General features: G+C 33.5%; 1 protein-coding gene across 2 annotated transcripts in view; it reads left to right on the forward strand.

Moving 5' to 3' along the window:
- LOC130450233 (disks large 1 tumor suppressor protein) overlaps window positions 1-20,419 on the forward strand; it is a 1,338,131-nt gene that overhangs the window by 27,022 nt on the left and 1,290,690 nt on the right. The window lies entirely within an intron of this gene.

The raw sequence follows: 20,419 nt of genomic DNA on the forward strand, positions 1-20,419 counted from the left end.
AGCCACTGATATAGATTTTTTACATTTTATTGATGACGTTTAACGACAAACTTCGGTTTGAACGTTTCCTGCGTTGGAGGTGGCTTAAATTTCAATCTAATTTGAAGCCAATAATTGTAACATACGAGGATGGTCTCAGAAGTACCTGGCTTGACCTAGAGATGGCGGTAGTTGCTTGAAAAATACCACTGTATTAGAAGGTACTATACAGCACATATTTCAAGTTTGAAGACGCCAAGCTCTTTAGTATTTGTTTGGCACCCATCAATAGTGAAGGTTTTCATCGAATTTGTAAACATGGAAAAATTGATCATTGTTATGTAAAACAATACTTTCATTCGAAAGGCCTCAGCCCAACCAATATAAAAGCTGAACTAGAATCTACTTTGAATGAGACTGCTTATTCGTTATCAACAGTATTAAATTGGTTTGCAGATTTTGAACGAGAATTTACGACCTGCAAAGACCAGTATCGTAGTGGTCGAACAAATGAGGTGACGACTCCCGAAATGGCGAATGAAATCCACAAACCAGTACTGGATGATCATCGACTGAAAATGCGCGAGCTAGCAGACATAGTAGGCATTTCAAAACTGCGGTACGTCACATTTGGACATTAGAGATCAGTGCGCAAGATGGGTGGCGAATTTTTGCGCCGTTTCATAACCATGGCCAAAATTAATGAATTAAAGTTTGAATTGCTACCTCATGCTCCCTATTCGCCAGATTTCGCCTCCTCGGATTATTTTGTCTTCCTAGACTTGAGAAAATGTCGAGAGGCTGTTTTGAGCAGCTTGATGATTCTTATTATAAAAAGGGTATAAAATTTAATGAACATCGATGGGAAAAATATATGGTGCTAAAAAGAGATTAAGTTGAAACATATATATATTTTTTTCGAAAATTTTTGTGTTTTCTTTGTTGGACAAGGTACTTCCGAGACCATCCTCGTATAATAATCGTATTGAAAGAGTTGTCAACATTCGAAAAACTTAATCTTCTGTTAGAAAGATTAGTACTCTAATTAAACTATAGTCCAATTTCATTTAAGTATAAATGAAGATGTTTATTATTGACAATGTCTAAAGGCAATGATGAAGGTAATTCTAATTTTAATTAATCAGGATTCCAAAAGGCAGATTTTGGATAATTACGTGGGTTAATAAATAATGAGTAGGTTTGATTAACGCAGTTTTGTAATTTGTGTTCTCAGCTTTGTATGTAATTAAGGTAAGTTTTTGTTATGTTGTGAAGATATGTGAAAGAAAATGAGAATTGCTGTTTAGTTTTTAATTGGAAGCATGTTAAATTATACTGAATAGACTTTGGCTTCTTCAAACATTGTTATGAATGTAGTTGATCATTTTGAAAATCTCCTATAGTCTATTTTATGAATGAGACAGTTTTAAAATAATATTACATTGGTAATCCTCATGCGTATAATTTTTTTAGTAGACAGTTGAAATAAGGATAAATTTTGGCACAACCTGACAGAAACATTAGAAAATGAGAAAGTAGGTAAATATGATGGAATATATAAAGGAATAATTGGTGCATGTGGAGAGAAAACAATGAATAATAATGGAAAACTTATATACCACCGAGGCCATGAAATCTTGCTTAACAGGTTCACTTGAAGTGATTCTAAATCTTCCACCTCTCCACATTGTACTGGAAAATGCGGTAGAAAAAGCATCATTTAGAATGTTCAGAGACGGAATTATCAAAGAAAAACCGTCCCCAAATATTGACTAAACCTGGAACATGCCTCAAGATAATACTTCGAAATGAACAGAACTGGAATAGCAGTGTACGGGCCCTCAACAAAACTCTCTGAAAACCTAAGAATTACGCCAAGCATTTTTCAAAATTAATGCAATTAATTAATTAACTAATTAACTCTTATCCACATTCTCTCGAAGTATGAAACATTACGGAACTTCGGAGCACTACACATGGAAGCGTATAAAAATAGAAGATCTTTGACAGCTAAATCCATCCCACGTTCTGAACTTTTTAAAATCAGCTGTAAACATTGGGTTCTCTAGTGTCGCATCAATAGATTCTTTGGGTCGCATTGTATATGATACCTCAATATTCACATACATACAACGACTGCTTGACTTTTGCCTTTTCCATAACCTGATTATGTATAACAAATTCATGGTTCCAACACAAAGATATACAAAGGGAAGTGAAGAGCAGAGAGGAAAGATCTATTATTGACTTCGTTATAATGGAGAAAATAAATAGAATAGCCATAACTGAGACTAGGGTCGAAAGTTATATATGTAATTAAGGACGACAAATTTACGCAAATCACTCTGTACTCATTTTATATTTCCTAAGCAATAGCTCGGTCACCATCACATATCTATACAAAAATCTTGAAATAATAAGAAAAGTATTATTTTTTGTACACTACACTTTTTTTTCTTTATTATTGTATCAATGTTTATTTAGGTTATTTTTTATATTTCCATCACATGAATAAGTTTATAATGTATTAAAAAACCACTCATTACTATAAGGTTTTTCACATTTTTTTGTATAAAATAAACTTGGTTTTCTACAAAGTAGATTTCTAACAAAAGTCACACAAACCAGTCACAAAATTTGACAGTAGTAATGTCATACAACTGGATGTAAACCAATGAGAGAGAACGTTCGTTAGATCCGAACGCTTCCAATATAAACACGGATGAAATAATAGAAGCGATATATTATGATATGTTGACTATATTCAGAAATTTCTGTTCACGCGAAGATTTTGATTAATATAAAGTTATCTTTATATTATTGACAAACTACCTCTCTTGGAGTAGTTTACACTTTAGTTTGATATCCAATTCAATAGCCAAATGAATAAGCAGTTTCTAAAAGTAAAATGAAGGTAGTGTTGAATCGAAATTCGTGGGAGGTTCCAATTAGATAGTTTAAAATGAGTAATTTTATAATAGAAATATTAGGGAAGAATTTAGTTATTCAAATTTCTTGAGGTAAACCTAAGAGATACCTCGTATGCATAAGATCAGGAAGAACTGATAAGAAATAATTTATTTCTATATGGTCAACCTAATTCGATCCTAGTGTGGACCTTGTCAGGATAACTTGATAAGAAATAGTCTATGTTTTAGTAAGATCATCCTGAGAGATTCCTTGCATGATCATGACCAGGAAGGATAAAAAAATTAATTTATTTTCAAACGAATCTATCTAATGTGATCCTAGTGTGGACCTCGTCAGGATAATTAAATACGAAATATTTTTCGTTTCAATAAGGTTATCCTGAGAAGTTCTTTCTATGGACATGATCGGGGAAATCTGATGGAAAATTAATATATTTTAAATAGGTTTATCCCCATTGTTAATCTTGTTTTAACCTGATAAGATGATTATGTTGTTGTTTATGGAAAACATTCCAGTCGGGATGCTAGAGATTCTCAAGAACTGCCTTCGCTCTTTCAAATGTTGAGATGGTTATTGGTACATATATACTTTATATTAATCCGCTCGACCGCTGGAAAATAAATCTACTTACAACGGTGTTGCTCATAGATAAACCATATCCTGGGTTCAACTCTTCTTTCGAGTCAGTACTCTCTATTGCTTTTAGCGTTATCCTTTCTTTAGCGTTTGTTCGTTACTTGAATGACTTCTCGCTTTGATGAGGTCGGCGGTTTGATCTTAGATAAACCATATCCTGGGTTCAACTCTTCTTTCGAGTCAGTACTCTCTATTACTGTAAACATTTTCATTTCTTTAGCGTTTGTTCGTTACTTGAATGTCTTCTCGCTTCGATGAGGACAGTGGTTCGATCATAGATGAACCACATCCTGGGTTCGACTCTTATTTCTAATCAGTACTCTCTATTACTGTAAACATTTTCCTTTCTTTAGCGTTTGTTCGTTACTTGAATGTCTTCTCGCTTCGATGAGGACAGTGGTTCGATCATAGATGAACCACATCCTGGGTTCGACTCTTCTTTCTAGTCAGTACTCTCTATTGCTGTAAACATTTACCTTTCTTTAGCGTTTGTTCGTTCCTAGAATGGGTTCTAGCTTTGATGAGGACAGTAGTTCGACCATAGATGAACCACATCCTGGGTTCGACTCTTATTTCTACTCAGTACTTTCTATTACTGTAAACATTTTCCTTTCTTTATCGTTTGCTCGTTACTTGAATGTCTTCTCGCTTCGATGAGGACAGTAGTTCGACCAGAGTTGAACCACATCCTGGGTTTGACTCTTCTTTCTACTCAGTACTCTCTATTACTGTAAACATTTTCATTTCTTTAGCGTTTGTTCGTTACTTGAATGTCTTCTCGCTTCGATGAGGACAGTGGTTCGATCATAGATGAACCACATCCTGGGTTCGACTCTTCTTTCTAGTCAGTACTCTCTATTGCTGTAAACATTTACCTTTCTTTAGCGTTTGTTCGTTTCTAGAATGGGTTCTAGCTTTGATGAGGACAGTAGTTCGACCATAGATGAACCACATCCTGGGTTCGACTCTTATTTCTACTCAGTACTCTCTATTACTGTAAACATTTTCCTTTCTTTAGCGTTTGCTCGTTCCTTGAATGTCTTCTCGCTTCGATGAGGACAGTAGTTCGACCAGAGTTGAACCACATCCTGGGTTCGACTCTTATTTCTACTCAGTACTCTCTATTACTGTAAACATTTTCCTTTCTTTAGCGTTTGTTCGTTACTTGAATGGGTTCTAGCTTTGATGAGGACAGTAGTTCGACCATAGATGAACCACATCCTGGGTTCGACTCTTATTTCTACTCAGTACTCTCTATTACTGTAAACATTTTCCTTTCTTTAGCGTTTGTTCGTTACTTGAATGTCTTCTCGCTTCGATGAGGACAGTAGTTCGACCAGAGTTGAACCACATCCTGGGTTCGACTCTTATTTCTACTCAGTACTCTCTATTACTGTAAACATTTTCCTTTCTTTAGCATTTGTTCGTTACTTGAATGGGTTCTAGCTTTGATGAGGACAGTAGTTCGACCATAGATGAACCACATCCTGGGTTCGACTCTTATTTCTACTCAGTACTCTCTATTACTGTAAACATTTTCCTTTCTTTAGCGTTTGTTCGTTACTTGAATGTCTTCTCGCTTCGATGAGGACAGTGGTTCGATCATAGATGAACCACATCCTGGGTTCGACTCTTCTTTCTAGTCAGTACTCTCTATTGCTGTAAACATTTACCTTTCTTTAGCGTTTGTTCGTTCCTAGAATGGGTTCTAGCTTTGATGAGGACAGTAGTTCGACCATAGATGAACCACATCCTGGGTTCGACTCTTATTTCTACTCAGTACTCTCTATTACTGTAAACATTTTCCTTTCTTTAGCGTTTGCTCGTTACTTGAATGTCTTCTCGCTTCGATGAGGACAGTGGTTCGATCATAGATGAACCACATCCTGGGTTCGACTCTTCTTTCTAGTCAGTACTCTCTATTGCTGTAAACATTTACCTTTCTTTAGCGTTTGTTCGTTTCTAGAATGGGTTCTAGCTTTGATGAGGACAGTAGTTCGACCATAGATGAACCACATCCTGGGTTCGACTCTTATTTCTACTCAGTACTCTCTATTACTGTAAACATTTTCCTTTCTTTAGCGTTTGCTCGTTACTTGAATGTCTTCTCGCTTCGATGAGGACAGTAGTTCGACCAGAGTTGAACCACATCCTGGGTTTGACTCTTATTTCTACTCAGTACTCTCTATTACTGTAAACATTTTCATTTCTTTAGCGTTTGTTAGTTACTTGAATGTCTTCTCGCTTCGATGAGGACAGTGGTTCGATCATAGATGAACCACATCCTGGGTTCGACTCTTATTTCTACTCAGTACTCTCTATTACTGTAAACATTTTCCTTTCTTTAGCGTTTGTTCGTTACTTACAACCCTTATAAATAGTAGTTTCGGGGGAGAAGTATATTTTGTATTTAAACCGATCTATTCTTCTGGTTATACTCGAAAAAAATTCATTTTTAAGTTGAAAAGCAACGAAGATATAAATTTACATTTAAAATCGGTAATGACTGTTTTGAAGTTGAGAGTCTCTTCGATTTTTGGACTTTTATCGTTTTTCCCAGCAAGTTCTTGACTGATATTCAACTATGTGTTCATAAGATAATCGTATATTGAAGTTTCAAATTTAAAAACCTCCTTTCTGAATAAATATTCGAAATAAAACAGGAAGGTTACTGAAAATTCTTCAAATTACATCATTTGGATTGATACCAGATTGTTATAGTTCTAAATGTAGTTTAGATAAATAATATATCACAGTTAAAACATTATTTATAATATGTCAAATTAGTCAAAAATGAAACTGATAAATTTACTTATATATTCATTCTGTTGTTCAATATAATTATGATGTAGAATACAGTGAATGATTATAATGATTTTTTGTTTAATTTTTGAACTGCTGCGTATGATTTTCAACTGAAAATATAAATTTCATTTACCGTATGTAACTCATAAATCTGAAATTATATAAACGATAAAACGGTAGTGGAATGTGTTTCTGAAGGGTAACTGTTGCTAATACATCATTTTATGACGGTGTAGAGTCATAAAAAGAGTCAATAAATTTGAGAAATACGTAAGGAAGCTACATACGAATTTATGCTCTACTTTATTCACTAGTCTTACCTCGTAATCAGGAAAACGAAGTAAAATCTAATTCTATCTAGACATAAAATGAATAATTCAAAACGTTTGTTTAGAAACTTATTTTTTTTAAGGTTCCTCCTCAATTATAACCAAATTTCTCTCTTTCTAGTTTTCGAAAAGAAGTGTGAGCTGAGTTTTATTGTAAGCATTATTTGTGCTGTATTCAATAATTTTTTTATTCGCATTTCTCCAAAAAGATAATTTTTAGAATACAAATAGTCAACAGGAAAACGATTTATCAAGTTTGGAAAATTTCAGGACGAGCACAACAAGGACTAAAAACTTTATTCGAAGAAGACTTTTTGTCTGACCATTTTATGAGTTTTATAACAAAACTTTTATCGAAATAAATATAAAAATTATAAAAACACATTAATGCCTGTGGATTTTATTGTATTTTTCATATTTATGTGATAAAATTACACATTCAAATCTCCTAGTTCACTTCTAAAGAAATTCTCACTAGAAAATCTTCAAAAAAAATTCAAAACTGTCAATGTCAGATGCGCAATTTATCATAAATCCCGAATAAATTCTTTACAATATTCACACTGGCGAACTATACACATTCATAAGACTATATCTCTCCCCCCTTGGATCAGCTGTAAATACAGGGTTCACCAAAATCGCAACAAGAAAGGATGGCAGAGTAAATCCTTTGGGTTGCAGAGTATCCGAGATTCCAAATTCATATATACATACATTTCTCAACCCCCCTACATACCGTCAAATATACAGATCCTCTAGCATCCATTCAGTGGATTGCAACCACTTCCACCAATCACTGAATAGCTCAAAGCATACATGAAATATCCACTACACCTCAATGCACATGCTATTACAGTACTGGAATCACTGGAAATGTATTTCCAGAAATCCTACTTTAGCTTGATAATGATCTAAAGATTTTAAAAACGTCATCCGTCCATTTTTCACCCTACCTCTAATTTTTTTTAGTAAGAGAAAAGCTGTGACAACAAATAAGACTATTAACAACACAAAACTTATTCACGACCCAGTTTAAATACTAAAGATGTCTCAGTACGACGGAGAAACAAAATTATAAGAAAGATTCAAAAGATAACTGATATGGAGAGACTGCATAGCCAAGCACACGCATACGATTATCGATTGAAAATAGCTGTGGAATTTAATTTAACGGCCGCATAGTGAGGGAACGCTGACCGTAACCGATTTAAATGTCTGAGGTCACGGCGGCGTTTCGAGAGAAATCAAAGCAGTGTAGTATTTAATCTGAGTTCAAGGTTATTTGATGCCGTCAAATAGTCCTGTTACATCCATATGTCTTTCAATCACATCTTCACCGATTGTAGATAATACTTTCCCTTAAATCCGAAATCTTCCCTTACGGAAACACTCAAATAACCCACAGAAATAAAGATTTTCTAATAAAAGGTATTATTAGTTTAATTCGATAAATTTATGGCTTAGGAGATATGTAGATTTTTAGGTTGGAAATTAAACTGTTCGTCATAAAGAGACATTCTGAAGAAAATTATCATATCATTGTAATTATCTATTGAAAATACTTACAGGAGATCGCTGCATTATTTTCACGTCATCTAATCATTCCTGAATTTTTCGCCTCTAGTCCCGGGACACCCTGTAGAAAAAACTGAAAATAAAACTATTATCAAGTGACTATTGACGTACCGCCCGTGTCGTGGTTCTGACTAGTGACTTCATTATTTTTATAAAAGACTTGAATGCGAAAACATTGGAAAAGGTATGAATATAAAAGACATGTTATGAGAAACTTTTCTGGGCAATATCATGGAAATTATATCCGTGGGTTTTATTACGTTGTTTTAGTTACTTTATATATAGTATGTGACATGATTTTCCGATCTTTTCTTATTTAACAACCAAATTTATGATGATTTAGTCAGTTGCGATCATATTTTTCAGTTCAAGTGATTGTTTATGCATCACTTGAGTGAGTTAAATATGCAAATCTCGTCGTCTTCATTCATATGTTTATTTATCAAAATATCATATAATTTTTAAACATTCTTTTCGTTCCATACGTCACCCAAATAAATGGCGTATCGGAAATATGTATTTGTACGATTTAACGTGGAAATATTGTGATTTCAAATTTATTTTTGTGGCTAAAGTGAGTAGCAAAAAGTATAATCATAATAAGTGTAATAGTCCGTAGCGGATACTGAACATGCCAAGAAAACCGTTAGCTATGAAGAGACATTCTGAAGAAAATTATCATAATATCTTCATTTTCAATACATAATACAATTTATGATAATTTTCTTTAGAATGTCTCTTTATAGCGAATGTTTCCTTGGCATGTACAACGATCTAGAAATCTACATATCTCTTAAACCATAAATTTTACCGAGTTAAACAAAGAGTACCTTTTTATTGAAAAATTCATTTCTGCTATCTTTAGATCGTACAGGTTCTGCCTGTAAAGTTGACCATTGGAAATCTGCAGTCCCTGGCGAAAAATCTACATATCTCCTAAACCGTGCCTTTTTGTTGAGGGGTTTTAAGAGAATTTTTGTGTCATAGTATTATTTTCACGTTTTTTATGCACTCCCGAATGTTTTTCATCATGGCTTGGAACACTCTGTAGACCAAACTTTCTTATATTTGGACTTTTTGGAACCGTTGCGTAACGTTGGCGAAATTCATACTACCACTAAACCAACACTACTACACAGTCTCTGAAGACGATAACTTGGTTACGAAACGCGCATCAGACGATGTAATGATGAGTGTGGGTGTAGTGGTAGTGTACATAGTGTGCTCAATATTTATTATATATGACTCAACCTCTTCTATCCGTTTCATCTTTAGTGTTTTGCCTTTTTACTCTTCTTTCACTCTCAATTTTTCAGTATTCTGTAATTATTTATTAAGTAGACGTGCCATCTAACTCTTTGCGTCTTGAATATCTGTGTAATTGATAGTTTATTGTGAACGGCCATTTTCATCGCCAGATTCCTGTATCAGTGTGGGCTCTTTCAAAAAACTTCTCTCCCTCTTTTTTGGTTAATTTACTACCCCCTTCCATAATATCCATAGTTCGGAGCAGTTGGACTAATAGCTGTTTCATAAACTCTAGTTTTTGGTGGTCTTGATAATATTTTGGTTATTCAATGAAATCATAAATGGAACGAAAACATCAGAAATGGAATCCATAAATTAGAATAATATTTCTCATAAGTGAATTGAGGTCGATAGAGAGAATATATTTCAAATGATTTAATGGTGCATTATTCATCCAACGACAGAACTTATTAAAAAACCATATACAAAAATCATTATCAAGAATTTTGTAAAAAAGTATTTATGGAAACTGTTGAAGGTAATTTGTTTCCATTTCGAAATTACTGGAACAAATCTATTGATTTAAAAATTCCCTATGCTCCAGCTTAATTTGGAACTAATTAAAATTAAATCTAATCACCCCGCTTTGGGTAGATTCACGTTCATACAACTATCAATAATCCATTATATCCTTATCTTCATTTGAAATTTGAGCTTAAGGAAATATTGGATGAATTTAAAGCTTGGTTAATGTTCTGTTTAAGAGAAAGGGCCAAACAAATAGGTAAGTTTCAGTAGCTACTGACGTCATTTTCTTAATTAAAGCTATCATTAATTATAATTTTGAATAAACACTTCCATTTAAAATTGTTGAATAAATACTCCAAACAGCTTCGTTGCAATAACCATTGTTAGGGAAAAAGCACCAGGATAATTGGATACAAATTTTATTAAAATTTCAAACCGTTCAATTATTTTGTTTTTTTGTCTTTCATTTTAATTTTTCAGTAATAACAATTTCTTGATGCGAAACATATATAGGCGGAGGGTAAACCTGATTGTTGGCGAGGCGATACAGGCCATGGTAACGCTTGTGTCATAGTCCCGACCCTTTAGGCATCCACCCCCGGATAAATCTTCACCACCCTTTATCATTTCAACAGGTTCTTATCTTCATTCGCGCCGCAGTTTCGCGCGTAGACTTCTTCCTCTTCTCTTTAGCTATGGGAATCACTGTAGTGAGTTATCCTCATACAAAAGCACTTTCTTCTTCATCTTAACATAATAGATCTATCGTCTGTTCCTTCTTCAATATGTTTCCTCATTCTGGTTCCAAGTTGATTCGCTCTACCTACTTGTCCTCTTACCGCGTCTTGTACGTCCCCATAACTGGTTATGTCAATTCCATGGTACTTGTATTTTTTTCTCTGTTATAATATTTAACATTTTAACTCTAATTTGCATTGTAATGTTATTTGTTAATTTGTTTTTTCAGTCGTGTTATACTGTTTTCCTGTGAAACTAAAGGTATTTAATAATCTTTGAAGATCATCTTAATTAATAGCACAGGATTTTGATTTCTTTGTCACTCATTTAGTAACCATTATATTGAATAACGTAGAACTAAACGAGTTTCCTTGTCTAATACCGCTCTTGATTGGTAAGGGTTTTGCTTGTTTACCATTTTACCATTAATGCAGCCGCGACTTTATTTGTTTGGCTGAATCAGAATGAACCGCGTCAATTAGGTAAATAATCATTGGAATGCGTTTTTGATCCAAAGTAAGCATACTAGGCACCCAACGGGCGAATCGCTTACGTAGTCAGTATATCGAAAATGCATTCTTTCGATATGCCGCTAGTCTCTTCTTAATCCTCCTTAATCCCACTTTCGACCATTTGGTGATTTTTTTCGTTAATATCGCAGGTTTTGTTCACCTCAAACGCACGTCTTTAATCAAACTGATACGGCCATGTTTGAATTCAGCTGCCCAAAATTTAAAGTATGAATGCAAATAAATTCACTATATACAAGCTATGTTTCTAAAGACTTTGAAGCATGTACCTGTACGTAGGATAGAAAATAGAACACCTAATGTGTCACTGCACAGCATTGCCATCGAAACGACTACAATGCATGGGGAGTGAAACATTGGAATGCCTGGAAGAAGCAGCTGAGCTGGGTGTTAAGGACCTGAATCACTTCATTGCAAACTGGAAAAGCTTGGGAAGGGGGCAAGGACCTGGCAACGGAAGAGATGGGAAATGGTGCTGACTGAAAAGTCAGCAAGGGCAACACAATGGGCCTAAGGCCTCCGAGTGGATCTCGGCTGTTAACCTAACCTAATCTAAAGGATGTACATCTGTTGGCTACAGAAGTCATTAGAGAGCTATCCAAGTTAATCTACAGAGTTTGCTTAGCTTCAAATTGCCGGAGGCTTCAAAGCTGCTGAGATCTATCACTATATTAGTGACATTTGTGATGTATACATTATAAGTGCTGGAATGGTGTGGAAATGGATCAACGCATTTAAAGATGACCGTACACACATCATAACGATAAAGAAAGTAGGCCACTTTCCATTATTACCGATGACTTGATTCAAGTCAGTAAAATGAAGAAGAATAGACATTTCCGATGATATATGAGGAATTTTATGTTTACTAATGACATTGTATCATAATTTTTGACTGCCTTGAACGTAGGTCTCAACAAAAAACACAATGTGCCTGAAATATCTAATTTAACTGGAATATCCTATTCTCATTCACTTCATTCCATTCAATCAAAACTTTTTGATTGTTTTGTGTCCACCAAAACCAATGTTTCGAGGTTTCTCAAAACGACCTTCAATTCATACATAATAACAGTTGTACATCCTGGCGTTTAAGATATTTCTTCGTTATCCTGTATATGTCGATATAAATTATTATAGATCCCAACTGTTATATCACATTCATAAATCGCGATGATTAATTTATCACAAAAAAAAATTGGTGAACTCATTACAACGAGTCGCATTTCCCTTAGTTTTCGAAGGTAAAGTTTCTACAGTCAGACCGCGCTTCATTTATATGTTTCAGTTCTCTATCGTTTCTCATTCGTCCATGACAAATTTAGAAATAGACTGTGAACTAAATCTAATTTATTTTCGAAAGTATAAAATGGGGATTTTTCAGTGAAAAATCAATTCTTTTGAAGTTCTTCTTTTTACCAAATTACGCTACAACCCTTTCATTATGTGCATGACCGATTTCGGGCTTCGTAAGTTAGTTGGAAATCAGTTTGAAGTCTTGAAAAGTCAAAAAGCGGTTTGCATAATAACAAAAAAGGATCGTAGTCTTCTCGCGAGAAGTCTCTTGGTACTGAACTCGGTTTAGAGTCAATTTCATGCGTAGAGATTATCTAGTTTAATGAAAGACATGCCGTGAAAACATTATGAAAAATTGTTCCTAAATATTCTTTCATGAATCTAATAAGTATTTATTATTATTATATTGTTATGAATAATGCTTCATACTAGTAGAACAGATCAACTCATAGGGAAAAAAATTTGAAAATATATTATTGGAAATCCAGTTTTAAAGTTAACAGAGTTGTTATAAACAGATAAGACATAAATGTACGTTAATTGCCTTGCCGCTTTATAAATTGAGCCCAACAGAAAGAATAAAAAATAGCATACCAAAAACAACAGTACTATCAATTAAAAGATAAAACTTGTTTAAGCAATTAAAGTGACAAATAATCAAAAATAGAACGTTCGTAGTAAAGTTTTGCTAGTAAGAAAAAACCAGATGTATAATTATTCCAAGCATCAACGTTAGTTATTAGATCGACCTGAATAGGATGAATCTCAATATATACAACCATTTCAAGCTCAAAAAGAAAATATATGTTTTCTAACTAATTTTTGTTTCAGAAAGTGAAAAAAAACTTTATTTACATATTAAAGCAGTGAAAAATGAACAAATAGAACGTTTGTAGTCAAGTGAAGCTAGTAAAGTTAAAACAGATCATGTATAATCATTCCAAGTTCCAAGAGAAGAAGAAACATATGTTTCCGAATGATTCTAGTCCTTATAGTGTAATATAACTCGTTTAATCAATTAAATTATTCAAGAATGAGAACATTTTTGATCAAATCAAGCTAGTAAAGTTAACCTGACTATCTCTTCACATTTCAAGATCTTAAAAAAAGAGAAATGAATGTTTTATATATAATACATAAACAGCTCAACAGGCCTAATAGGCACAAAGCTTGGAGCCGCTCTACTGTTTTACTTTATCTATTTTGTTCATGGCTGCTTCACGCTAGTTCTCTATTCCTATTTTTTCTAAATCTTCTCTACATATTTCGATCCATTTTTTCCGTGGACGCTTTCTTTTCCTTTTCTCTTTTTCTTCCCTTACAAAGGATCTTTTCACCCAACTGTCTTCGTCCGTTCTGGCTATATACCCCATCCAATGGAGTTTATTTGCTCTGACCACATAACCCATCTCATCTTGATCATGCATTACTTGATTATACAGTACTTTGATCTCTGCGTTCGTTCTTCTTCTCCACTCGTTTTCTTCTCGTACTCCTCCGAAAATTCTCCTTACTACCTTTTGTTTCCTTCTTTTTGTTCATGATCCAACACTCACTGCCTCACAGCACCGTTGGTTGTCTTATAAATGTGTAACATGGCGCCTCTTGAAATATCTTTTGATCTTAATAGTCCTCCTTGGGTTCAGTGACAGATTTGACAAAAGTCAATATTAATTTATTTACGAAACAATTCGATGGGATTTATACCAAGACAAATTTCAAGAAATTAAAAATTTAAGGTTATGCAAAATCATCGAAGTGAAACTGTCAACATTGAAGTGGCTAGAGTCACATTTAATGAAGTTAAAGTTCTCTACTCCAGTTCGTCCCGTAAGTGTTTTGCAGTAGGGAACTGCCACTTTCACTACATGGAACAAAAGTATATTTCGTTATCTTTAACCAGCCACCAAGCTACCACACTAAACAATCTATCGTTTTTGAAAGCCCTTTATCTTCTAGTTTCTTCCCTTCAGGGATGCGTCGAGAGTTATTTAATTATTTTTTCAATACAGATGAGAAAAAGAAACGAAATTAGGATTGATTATATGTTTTTCATGTCTAGATTCGGATTAATCTTATTTAGTGTAGGGTTCCTTTCAGGAAGCATCGTGGTTTGTAAATATAATTTCGATAAACTTCATAGCAGAAAATTATTGATAAGGGTTCTTATTGAGACAGTATTATTCGCTTGATGACTTTTTTACACAAACTCATAGTAATAAAACTCGATTGGCCACGTTGCATTTATTTTACTAGCCAGTTTATCGTTACGCCATGGAAGTTTCCAAGCTTATTAAAATAGCTATCAGATTGTTTTTATTTTCCTATTTTGTCTCTAGTTCGTGACATACTTCGCACTGATAATTTATATCCCATACTGATTAATGATTATATACGAGTGAAACAAAAATTAAGTGAAATAATTTGAGAAAAACACAAATAAACTATTTGACCTAAATTTTGCTACAATTTATCTTCAAAAATTATTTGATTTATCGGTGCTACAAAGTTGAAAAAGTATATTGTGCACATATAGGTACAGTACAATGAAAGAAAATATTGAGAAACATCTTAAGTCACCAAATTTCAACCTAAGAATTCTGTTCCAAATGACTTATAAGAATTTCAACTGGTGTTATGTATTTGATTTCACTGTATTACAAAAAAGCTTAGAGTTTAATAGCTCCCACCTACTTGCTTTAGAAACTTTTCTTCTGTTCCTTAAATATTTAGCACACATGACTATTGTTGTTTCTTTTTTCTCAAAAGAGCGATTTCAATGTTCTAATTTTTTATTTTCTGACTACTCCAATGGGTTAAACAAGTTCTATATCACTTATTAAAGACTAGAATTGGATGAAATATCTGTTTCTTCTTCTTTGGGAGATTGAAATGGTTGTATATGATGAGATTTAATATAGCCACGTTGAACAGTGGGGCACATCTATGCATTTGGTGGACAATATCTAAAATTTCAAATTTCTCCATATTTTTTTTTGGTTTCTATCATCATAGTCCACAATTGAAACTTTGAGACTTGAGACTTGAGATGTCTGTCTATGGAAAATGTTTTTAAAGCACCACAACTATGCAGACCACAAAAATTATCGCATCACTGGTATTTTAGGATATTTTTAATACTTAATTTTAGTTTTTTGGGACAATCTGTATATATATATATATATATATATATATATATATATATATATATACTTAATAGATATTTCTGGTTTCTTATCATGGGCAAAAAAATATCAAAATTTCTTACAAATTTTTTTATAAAATGCTTGAGTAAATTTCTGTCTTGGAGAATGCATTGAGATCGAGAACTTTCTAAGTAAATTTTGTTATTGTATAGTGGAAATTTAAATTTATTTTGTTAATAATGGATGTGCTTCAACGTTTAACAAGACATGTGACGAATGAAGAAGCCGCTAGAATCATCGCGTTAATACAAGATGACCGCAGTCAAAGATACGTCGCCGGGGTACTTGGAGTTCAACAAAGCACCATATCCAGAGTTGTTATTTGCTACCAAGGAACAGGACAGCCAACCAGAAGACTCGGACAAGGCCGTGGAAGGGTAACTTCGGTAGTAGATGATCGTTATTTGAGGTTAACGGCGTTAAGAATTAGGCATACCACTGCTCGAAGGCTGCAAAAAGATCTGTTGGCTGCTCGCAATGTCCAAATAAGCCTGCAAACAGTTCGAAATAGGCAGGTATACGAGCCAGAGGTCCAGGTCTTACCAGAGAATATCGAGTAGCAAGATTGGAATTTGCTCGAAAACACGCAAATTAGAATATTCAAGATTGGTCCTATATTTTATTCACGAATGAATCAAGATTTTGTCTGTATTCATCAGATAGGCGTGTACCAGTATATGAGCGGACGTAGTGAACGGCACGATCAGGTTAATTTTTGTCAAACTGAAAGCTTTGGTGGTGGCTCTACCAGGGTTTGGAGAGGAATTTCATTCGAGGGTCGCACGGAGTTAGTACCAGTGAATGATTGAAGACTAAATGCTGACAGGTACATAACCAATATCCTAGAACCCCATGCAGTGCCTCATATCGGTGACAACTCTGTGCTAATGCACGATAATGCTCGTCCACAAGCTGCTAGTGTGGTTCGGCAGTACTTAGAAGAGGTCGAGATATCCACCCTGAATTGGCCTGCACGTAGCCCGAACCTTAATCCAATAGAGCATGTCTGGGACCATCTAGGATGGCAAATTCAGCAAAATGTTCTTTTTAACTTCTGGGAAAACATGCCGCAAGGATACGTCCTGAACCTGTTTAGAAGCCTTTCATGACGAATGGAAGCTGTAATTAGAGCGAGGGACGGCAACACACGCTATTAGAAATTCATTGGATGATTTTAGTTTAAGCATCGTTCATTTTTTGTATAGATGTCTTGTACAGTTTTTTTGGATATTTTGTATGTTTTGGTAAATCAAACTTTTGTCCTCTGTAGATTAAACTGATATAAAATAAATGTTGCAAAAGGCGTATCTAATGGTGTTTTAATTCGTAATAATAATAAAATTCGAAAAACAGGCAACACATTTAAAATTTTTAAAAAATAATGAGTGATGCGATAATTTTTGTGGGGTTTATATTTTGGGGAACCAAAATTATTGAATCATTTTTAACTCAACTTTACTATCATAATTTAAGTTTATGCAGCTTCATAAATTCTTAAAGTCTTTCTTAATGAAAAATTTAGAAAAATCGTAAAGAAAATCTCTCAAAATCGCTTAGAAATCTACCTTCACGGACATCAACTGTAGTCTACTTTCTATTAATAATTACCAGCGGTTCGTGTCGGTTTACGACAAAAGAAACTTTCTTTTAATTTTTTTTTTCCTTTTAGCTCTTCCTTTGTTTCAAATGTTGTCCATATAAATTCGAGTTTCTTTGTTTTAAATGTTTGTTTATACTTTATGAACGTAAATAGAAGAAAATCAATAAAGAAACAATTTTCGTATCGGGATAGCATTAATAACAAAATGAACAAAAATTTTAATTTTAATTTTTCCAGAACAAACCATAAAAGTTTAATCAGATTATGACTGGGCATATGGACAATAGATTCATGATTTTGGATGTCTTAAGAAAAAGAAGTTCTGTGTGCGCGAAAAATTTATTGTAAATTGAATGATACCTACTCTCCTTATATAGAAAAGGAGAGTTTTTGTTTGCTTAAACGGTTTCTCAGATCAAAGAAAGTGACCTCAGTAAAAGTTTTTGGAAATAGGGTGTGTCCCAATTGAATAAAGTGTCTTCTAAGCTACCCTGACTATCAGAATTAAAATTTAGATACAAAAATTCGATTCCTCGTTAAAAAATAACGGGGGTTTAGGTACAACTTTTTTTCGTAAGTCCAACAGTTTGGCCTTAAAACTACAATGTTCAATAATTTGGTGTTTCACCCCAGTATGTGTTAATTTGACAACAAACATTCTATTTTTTTCTTTTTGAAATCTATAGTGATTGAACAATTTGTATCTTCCTTTTTGAGAACGAGAGTTGGGCATAGAACATCCATTTCTTATTTTTAAGGTAAACTGTTTACTTTCAGTATCTGAAGACGATAACTTGGTTATCGAAACGTGAATCACTTTTCAAGAACTAGAATCAGTTAGAGAACACTTTGGCAGTTCGAAATGGTTATACATGAAGTTATTCTTTATAGTCAGTTTGATTTGACCCCAAACGAACTATTTCTTCCCTTCTTATTTCTTTTTAAGAATTGAAATTGCTAATACAACATGTATTTCTTCTTTTTTGAGAGCCTGTGTCTTAGAGTTTTTGCTTCCGCCTAATTATCTCTGATATTTTCGTTACCCAGTCTCAGGCGAGTGAATTTTTTGTCTTCTTTTGCAGTGAATTGACTGGTGCCTTACTATCATTCCTACATCTCAATATCAATAGTATTCCTAGCGAAAAATGTAATGACCAATTTTTTAAAAAACTAGCTGTTTAAACAAAATAAAAAAACAACTTTATATGTACGAAAATACTAATCATTTGAAATTCTCAACAAATCCATTTGAAATCCTCTGTTCGATTCGACTTCTTGATATTGGAAAGAGTAAATTATTGATTATAATTTTGAGTGAAGTTTCAATTAGGTGGAAAGTCGTTATAACCAGGAAGTCTATAATCGAGCCGTTAGCATTTGAAGACAAGTAAAAAACTTGATTGGGAAAAACGAAAAGGTAGGAACCGGTAACGGTATTTTTTGAGTTAAATCTCGAGGTTCAAAATATGATTAACAAGTTAACGGAACATTTATTTTAGTTATCTTCATCACTTATCCGTACGTACTCACTAATTACATTTTTAGAACTTGCAAAGACAAAACTATTTGTTTCAATAATGCCCGAGATTCACGAGGCTAAATTTGCAAATCAGGAGAGCAAAACCATTCTAATAACGATTTTTAAAAAATTTACTACCCCTTTATTAACTATGATCGATGATTATCAACATAATGTTCAGGAGCTCTAAATACTTTGTCTCGATAACCTTTTTAACAGGTTTCCTCTATTGACCTTGAAATCATGGTGTTACAAGGATTGCTACTTAAGCTTTAAGATAGATAAATAGAAAGAAATATTTATAATTGGATATGGCTTTATTGTTTTTCAAAATATTCTTCATTAAGACCAGTACATGAGTTAGAACCAATTGTCGAAAGATTTTTCCCATTTGCCTCCAAAAAATGTAATTTGAACGCTTCTTCAGGTGACCGTGATCGTTGACGTCATAATTTATTTTTGATCATTGGGTGCCAAACAAGGACTATACGGCACATACCCATCGATTTGCTGTTTGGACTGCTTAAAAACGTTTTTGCTTAAACTGGTGGAGAATGATTCATCATCTGCGATTGATTTCCCTTATTTTTTCGAGCACTTCTGTCAAACTAGTCCATGTGTATCATTAAAAATTGATTGTATGACTTTGCTCTAATGGAGCGGTGGCGACATGTTAAGTTATTCCGTAAGAACAGGCGACCATTTGCTTCGAAATGCTTCGTGAGCGAACAAATTTTGTAGGATTTGGCTAGTCTTGAAAGACCCATATTACCAAAAGTTAATCGGCTGTTGGTTTAATTCACGCCGAGAGTTATAGGAAATTTTCGCGATTTAATTCCATTTTTATTACTAAGATGAATGTCTTAAGTATCAAAAAAGTGTAGTAAATTCGAACTGAAAAAACCGGGAAAAAGAGGGAATTTGATTTTCTATTTTTATTAGACACAAATCCACCTTATTTGCTCGATTTGGTCATATGTGATTTCTGCTAGCTTAAATAGTAATGTTCTCGTATCTCAACATATATAGCTTCTTCTGGATAAATCGTTTCGATTTTACATGTCTTTTGATAGAAACTTAATTTCAAAAACATCGACTTTTCGATCTATTTCGGTCTTTTTCAAAAATATATAGCGTCACTCTCGTATTACAATTGATCTGTGAAAAATACAATGTCAGACTTCTTAATTGATATTGTAATATTTTTCTTATTTATTCATACTCTTTTTATTCGTGAGGTGAATTAATAAACACTGTCTCTTACGTTCTTAATTGATTTAAATACTTTACCCTACATTTAACTAACTTATAATAATTAACTTATCACTAGCACTTAATTAAATTATATAATTTTTTCGGTTACTTCCTATCACGTTCTGTTCACTATTACTATTTATTATAATCTAACTGCGCTTAACAAACTTGTTTACATATCCCAAAAGAAATTTTGAAAAGTTCTAAAAAAAAAATAAAGGAACAAAACAAATGAATAAATACAC

The sequence above is a fragment of the Diorhabda sublineata genome, chromosome 11 (assembly GCF_026230105.1).
Source record: "Diorhabda sublineata isolate icDioSubl1.1 chromosome 11, icDioSubl1.1, whole genome shotgun sequence".
NCBI classification, from domain to species: domain Eukaryota; kingdom Metazoa; phylum Arthropoda; class Insecta; order Coleoptera; family Chrysomelidae; genus Diorhabda; species Diorhabda sublineata.